Here is a 7,156-nt window from a genome sequence, read left to right as displayed (position 1 = left end):
TGAACTATCTTTGAATGTTACTTTTTCTTGTGATTTTTATGTAAAGTTTTCTTAATGTTTTGAGAATATAACTTTAAATAGATCAGATGCCCACTCCTTCATGAAACCTGAAGAAAACATTATGCTGAAGTACTAAAAATTCCCACAGAAGAACATTGTTTCTTAACGTTCTCTGAACGTTCTGAGAACATGACTTTAACCCTCCTGTTGTGTTCGTTTCATGTTAATTAATATTGTGTTCCCGGTCCAAAATGACCAACACATTATAGCTGATTATAAATCCACAATAATACATATATTATCACCTAATGTTGTGTTAGATATTTTAATCAACTTACGTTCTTGTGAACATTACAAGTTTTGAACTTCTATTCGCTATTTATGGCTTGTATGTAACAGCGTTCTTCGTTTGTAGAAAGAGAGTCGGACTGAAATGCAGCGTGGTGGTTACTCATGTCTTTAATGAAGAAAGCGATACATTAAATAACTATTACAAAATACAAAACAACAAACGGAACGTGAAATCTAATTACAACCTAACTGGTGAAACTACACAGAGACAGGAACAATCACCCATGAAATACACAGTGAAACCCAGGCTACCTAAATACGGTTCCCAATCAGAGACATCGAGAATCACCTGACTCTGATTGAGAACCGCCTCAGGCAGCCAAGCCGAATCAATACCCCTACACAGCCGCGATCCCAAATACTACAAACCCCAATGCGAAAATACAATAACCCCATGTCACACCCTGGCCTGAACAAATAATTAAAGAAAACACAAAATACTAAGACCAAGGCATGACATTGTAGGCCTCATTGACCTGAGCTCATACAACTAGTTTTTGTCATGTTCGTCATAACGAGGTGACCAAGGCGCAGTGTGATACGAATACATTCTTCTTTTATTACACGAAGAACACTAAACAAACTAACAACAACAACAACACTATACAACACTATACAACACTATACAACACTATACAACACTATACAACACTATACAACACTATACAACACTATACAACACTATACAACACTATACAACACGAGTGCTGACAGGCAACTACACATAGACAATGACCCACAAAACCAAAATGGAAAATGGCAACCTAAATAGGATCCCCAATCCGAGACAACGATAAACAGCTGCCTCTGATTGGGAACCAATTCAGGCCACCATAGACCTACATTTACATAGACATACCAAAACCCCATAGATATACAAAAACCTTAGACAAGACAAAACACACATACCAACCTCGTCACACCCTGACCTAACCAAAATAATAAAGAAAACAAAGATAACTAAGGTCAGGGGGTGACGGTTTATGAGTAAAAAAGCATAATGTATGGATTATTTTGACTATAACAAATATTCAGATGAAACATATTGTGCTATTTATCACAGACTACTTGTGTCAAAGTTTAACAAGAACATTTGTTTTGAAACCATTTCATTTTTTTTAAGTGGCACAAAATAACATCTGTTGTGTTTCCGGTCAAAACTGACCGGTATGATTTTATTAGTAAAAAAAGGACCCAAAACAACATATGAAAACTTTACCATATTATAAAATTAATGTCTGAACACATTAAATAACAACAGTAACAATAACAGTATTACCAACAATAACAAAAACATGAAAATGTTCACAATCTGTCAATCAATGGTGGTTACATTTTTTGGGTTCTCATGCACATGTTGTACAATACGTGGCGGTTGTTGCATGTGCACTACATTTATGGCACATGATGCTCGTTTTGACATCCCTTGGTGCACACAGATTGCACCTCTTCCTTTTGTCTCTTCTGTCTCTGGCGTCCGTAGGTCTTTCTTCTGGCCCTTGTATATCTCTCACCAATCCAGCAGAGGATGGTGTTGGAGGAAGGTGTTTGTGCCTTTGAATGAGGGGTGCCACCATGGCTTTCCCCAACTCTTCTAGGAATAGTCTCCTCTTGAAGAATTTCCTCTGCTTCCAGCCTGAAATCACCTCCATCCACACCACAAACACCTTGTAGGCCGACACATCTAGGATATTGACAAACACCCCCATGAGCCAACGTGCCGTCATCCTCTTACGAGAGTATGTGCCAGTAACCTGCAAAAGTGCAACAATCAGTAAATATAATAATGAGTGCATACAAGTGATACTTCACGGCTTGCATAGTAATGTGAAAAATTGCAACAAAGCGTTGTTTTAATTTATCACATCTGAAACATATTTACATATTCAAATGAATAGAATTGCCTCCATATTGTTCACAAATTCAATGAGCATTTCACCAAGCAACAACAGGTCTTATTTTTAAGATGCAGATAAAACAATCTGGTAATAGAAGAAAAAGTACACATACCTCATCAAGGTTGTCAACTCCCCCTTTGTTCCAGTTGTAATCCAGGACAGCTTTGGGCTTCCTGTCCCCCCTGATACTCACAGAGGCATCGCTGTGCAGAGTTGTCATCAGGAGCACATTCTTCTTTTTCTTCGGACAGTAGGACACACAAATCTGTGTATCGGTGAAGGCAGATTTAGAGGAAAAACGATCCCTGTCCTTGGTAGTGAGTAAAGCAGTGGGTAACTCAGGCTTGTACCTTCTGACAGTCCCCAACATGGTCATATCTTTTGGAGCAGCTCCTGACCAAGAGCAGAAATTGCAGAAATTGTCACATGTTATGCTGTGCCCCTGGAGACCTGCAGTCATTTCCAGGACCACCCACTTCCCCTGGCTCCTTTCGGGAACACCGTCGGCAGGTTCCAGGCATAACTTGTCCTGGCATCACATTCAGCCCATATCTTTACTCCATATTTAGACAGTTTGCTTGGCATGTACTGTTTGAATGGGCAGTGTCCCCTAAAAGCGATCAGACGCTCATCCACTGCGATATCTGGACTTGGGTTATAGATGAGTGGCAGGCGCTCCACCCACTTGTGCGAAACCTCTCTGATCGCTGCCAGCTTGTCTTGTTGACACAGGCCTGGTCTTGTATCACGGTTGTTGAAGCGAATCATTCGCGACAACACGTGAAATGTCTGGAGTGACATAGTGGCACGAAAAATTGCCCGACCAGACTCTGCATCCCATAAACTGGTGGTTGATTTTTTTCTGGATCTGTACACCCCACCAAAATCAAGAGACCCACGTCTGCTTGGACGTCTGTCTGGTCTACCTCCTTCCAGTTGTCTTTGCAATTGTGTCTCCCCTCCAAGTTCGTCATGTTTATCACTATAGTTTCGATTGAATCTGTCAGGAACAGATTGAAGCAGGATGTCATGTCATCGCCCCCGGATATGGCGTATCTCGTTGGCCCTAGGGTCATCCTGATAACATTTTCAGCTGACAGCCGACCTCTCCTCTTAGGTGGGGATGAAGACCAGGACATATTTCCATTCTTTGGCCGGAATGTAACAACAACCTCGGCAAGGCCCTCTTCCTCATCACTGGAATGTAACAACAACCTCAGCAGGGCCCTCTTCCTCATCACTGGAATGTAACAACAACCTCAGCAGGGCCCTCTTCCTCATCACTGGAATGTAACAACAACCTCAGCAGGGCCCTCTTCCTCATCACTGGAATGTAACAACAACCTCAGCAGGGCCCTCTTCCTCATCACTGGAATGTAACAACAACCTCAGCAGGGCCCTCTTCCTCATCACTGGAATGTAACAACAACCTCAGCAGGGCCCTCTTCCTCATCACTGGAATGTAACAACAACCTCAGCAGGGCCCTCTTCCTCATCACTGGAATGTAACAACAACCTCAGCAGGGCCCTCTTCCTCATCACTGGAATGTAACAACAACCTCAGCAGGGCCCTCTTCCTCATCACTGGAATGTAACAACAACCTCAGCAGGGCCCTCTTCCTCATCACTGGAATGTAACAACAACCTCAGCAGGGCCCTCTTCCTCATCACTGGAATGTAACAACAACCTCAGCAGGGCCCTCTTCCTCATCACTGGGCCCTCTTCCTCAATGTAACAACAACCTCAGCAGGGCCCTCTTCCTCATCACTGGAATGTAACAACAACCTCAGCAGGGCCCTCTTCCTCATCACTGGAATGTAACAACAACCTCAGCAGGGCCCTCTTCCTCATTACTGGAATGTAACAACAACCTCAGCAGGGCCCTCTTCCTCATCACTGGAATGTAACAACAACCTCAGCAGGGCCCTCTTCCTCATTACTGGAATGTAACAACAACCTCAGCAGGGCCCTCTTCCTCATTACTGGAATGTAACAACAACCTCAGCAGGGCCCTCTTCCTCATTACTGGATTGTTCCACATCGGTTGTCTCTTGGTCTGGATCATATTCTGTGTTGTCGTCAACTTCTGACACTTCCTCCTCTAATGCATATTCACTGTCAGTTTCCTGGCCTTTCACCTCCTCACCAGTGTCATGATCAAAGATATGATCAAGAGCCTCACATACAGTACATCGTTTGGTCATTGTGCTGCCACAGAATGAATTGTGAGCAAGGCCTAAAAAAAATCTTTCTATACCAGAGCTGCGAGAAAAGTTCTAAATATTATTGAAACAGAGTTGCGATTGTCTGTGAGAATGCCAACAGGTGTGGTTCCCGTGTTGGAAACATTCTATTGGGGAAAGGTTCCCGTGGGGGTTGCCATGGAAGCAAGAAGGGGAGTGAGGTGTGTGTGTGTGTGTGTGTGTGTGTGTGTGTGTGTGTGTGTGTGTGTGTGTGTGTGTGTGTGTGTGTGTGTGTGTGTGTGTGTGTGTGTGTGTGTGTGTGTGTGTGTGTGTGTGTGTGTGTGTGTGTGTGTGTGTGTGTGTGTGTGTGTGTGTGTGTGTGTGTGTGTGTGTGTGTGTGTGTGTGTGTGTGTGTGTGTGTGTGTGTGTGCGTGCGTGCGTGTGCGTGTGCGTGTGCGTGTGCGTGTGTGTGTGTGTGTGTGTGTGTGTGTGTGTGTGTGTGTGTGTGTGTGTGTGTGTGTGTGTGTGTGTGTGTACACCACAGGTGTACCAAAGTTAAATAAAAAAAACAAATGTTATGAAAATCATCAAAATGTATTTTGTGTGTTCAACGTCATGGAACCTTATAACAATCGTATTAAATTAACGACATTTTTCAAAGAGAGAACTTGTAAATCGGTCCATTTCGACCGGAACACAACAGGATAGAACCACGAGGAAACCTGTAGAAAACGTTATGCTGAAGTACTGAAATACCCACCAAGAAAATTATGGTTCTTAGAATGTTATGCGCTAGCTGGGTCTAATTCATAAGGTTCTCGCCATGATGTTCTGACCTGGGTTTAATGCCAAATAAAATCCTCATATACTCTACAATATATCTTAGCCTAGCTGTCCAGTGTTCATTTTTACATGCTGTAAAATGCTCTTCTAAGAAGTCACTGTTCATTTCAGGCCTGTCTCTTTGAAGCAGTTCTGTGCATCATGTTCTCTTTTCTCTCCTATCAAAATGTATGGATTATGATTATAGGGAACAGGAACAGGAACAGGAACTGGATAGTAATATATCCTTCATCCTCCGCTTCCACTTACATTTTCTGCTTCCTCTACCTTTTTAGTGTCAGAGGCTCATGTACTTATTGCCCTCATTCATCCCCTCACCCTGACTGGACTGGTGAATTGAGAGTGGAGATCCATTCTCAGACCATTACCAGCTATTTCCCCAAGGTGCGGTCTGAGGAGCCCCATCACACAGTGTTTTTAGAGAGTGTAGAGAAAGGTACTTGGCAGGCTAGAAGAATACATTTCTGCTTAATTAATCCCATTCCTTACTTTAGGTATTAAAAGCCAATGGTCTGTTTAACAACTTTCTGCGACACTAAACGGGCAATTAGTCACAGCCTAATAATTTTTCATACATTTTATGGACATGTCCAGGACGGGGGGTGCTCCCTGGAGGGGCATCTCACTACTGACCATCTGACTTCAGTCCCCCCACACCGCAAGATTAAGTCATTTCCTCTATGATTCTTGGCCCCACTCAGAAGCAACTTTATCATTAATTGTGTCATGCTCCATGATCAGATACCCACTCCATGATAGCCCTCTCCTCTCGGCCTCCCAGCCTGGGCTAGCTGCCTGAATTTGATAGCATGGTGGGGACACAAATGTGCTGCCTATTTCAGAGATGGGGACGTGGCGGGAACCATCCGCCTATCCTCCTTTCCAACGCTTTTGAAAAAGGCAAGAGGAGATCGACGGAGGCCCGGGCGTAATCAGCTGTGGCACATTGATAAGCACTCTGTGCCAGCTGTTCCAGCTAGGCAGACATTCCATTCATGGAGAGTAGTGTTATGCAGCGAGGTTTTCTGACATTCATTCAAATGGCAGGGAAATTAAGACCACTTAAATGGAGAGGGCCGCCCACTGCCCAGGTGTAAATATGATTTTGATAACGCTGTCTGTTCTCCGAACAAGCACAGCTGTTCATCTACACCGCCAGCATTGTGACTCCACACAGGGCCAGGGTCAGATTGTTCCTCAGAGAACAACGGTCACAACATTAATAAAAGAATGAGCCTTATCTCTCTCTCTCTTATAATATGTTTTAACACCCACAGAACCACAGGCTATAAATGAAATCAACTAAACACAATTGCATGTCTTTGTAGCCCGGTTCCAAAATCCATCTGAAAATGTAAATCTGCTAAGCATTATATATATGAAGCCTCCATGCAAAACATCATTAATGCCCTTTTATCATAAAGTGTTTTTTTCTCCTCTTTCTCTCCTTTTCTTATCTGATACTCCCAACGTTTGCCAAATGGAGTTTCAGATAAGACATCTTTTTCGTCCTTCTCAAAGCCATTATCAGTTTGGAAGGGTTTGTGTGACTCACAGCACATCCATTTCCAACCTCCAGCCAATCTGGAGTGGTGTCATCAGTGGAAGGTGATGTAATAGCTTGGGCGGACGCCCCATTTCATCTGTAACCAGCACTTCGTTTCCAAGGGTCGACAAACACAGGTCTCCATGTCAAATTTTCATGAGCTCTTCACTGTCCATTAACAAACGGCCCAAAATCATCTAAATCAGCCCGTGTCATAATGCTAACTATTGCAGAATCAACATATCAATCAGCTTTGAACAAGCAGGAAAGCACCAGGCTCTGGCCTGGACTATTAACCCCTCAAATGCTGAGGTCACCTCTGAGTGGAATGTTC

General features: G+C 43.4%; 1 pseudogene; it reads right to left on the bottom strand.

Annotated features, from left to right (window-relative positions):
- Positions 1-1,250: 1,250 nt before the first annotated feature.
- Positions 1,251-3,388, bottom strand: LOC124034860 (annotated as a pseudogene).
- Between the last annotated feature and the right edge of the window lie 3,768 nt (positions 3,389-7,156).

Source organism: Oncorhynchus gorbuscha, linkage group LG05 (genome assembly GCF_021184085.1).
Source record: "Oncorhynchus gorbuscha isolate QuinsamMale2020 ecotype Even-year linkage group LG05, OgorEven_v1.0, whole genome shotgun sequence".
Lineage (NCBI taxonomy): Eukaryota > Metazoa > Chordata > Actinopteri > Salmoniformes > Salmonidae > Oncorhynchus > Oncorhynchus gorbuscha.
This window is presented reverse-complemented; position numbering and strand designations above follow the sequence as displayed.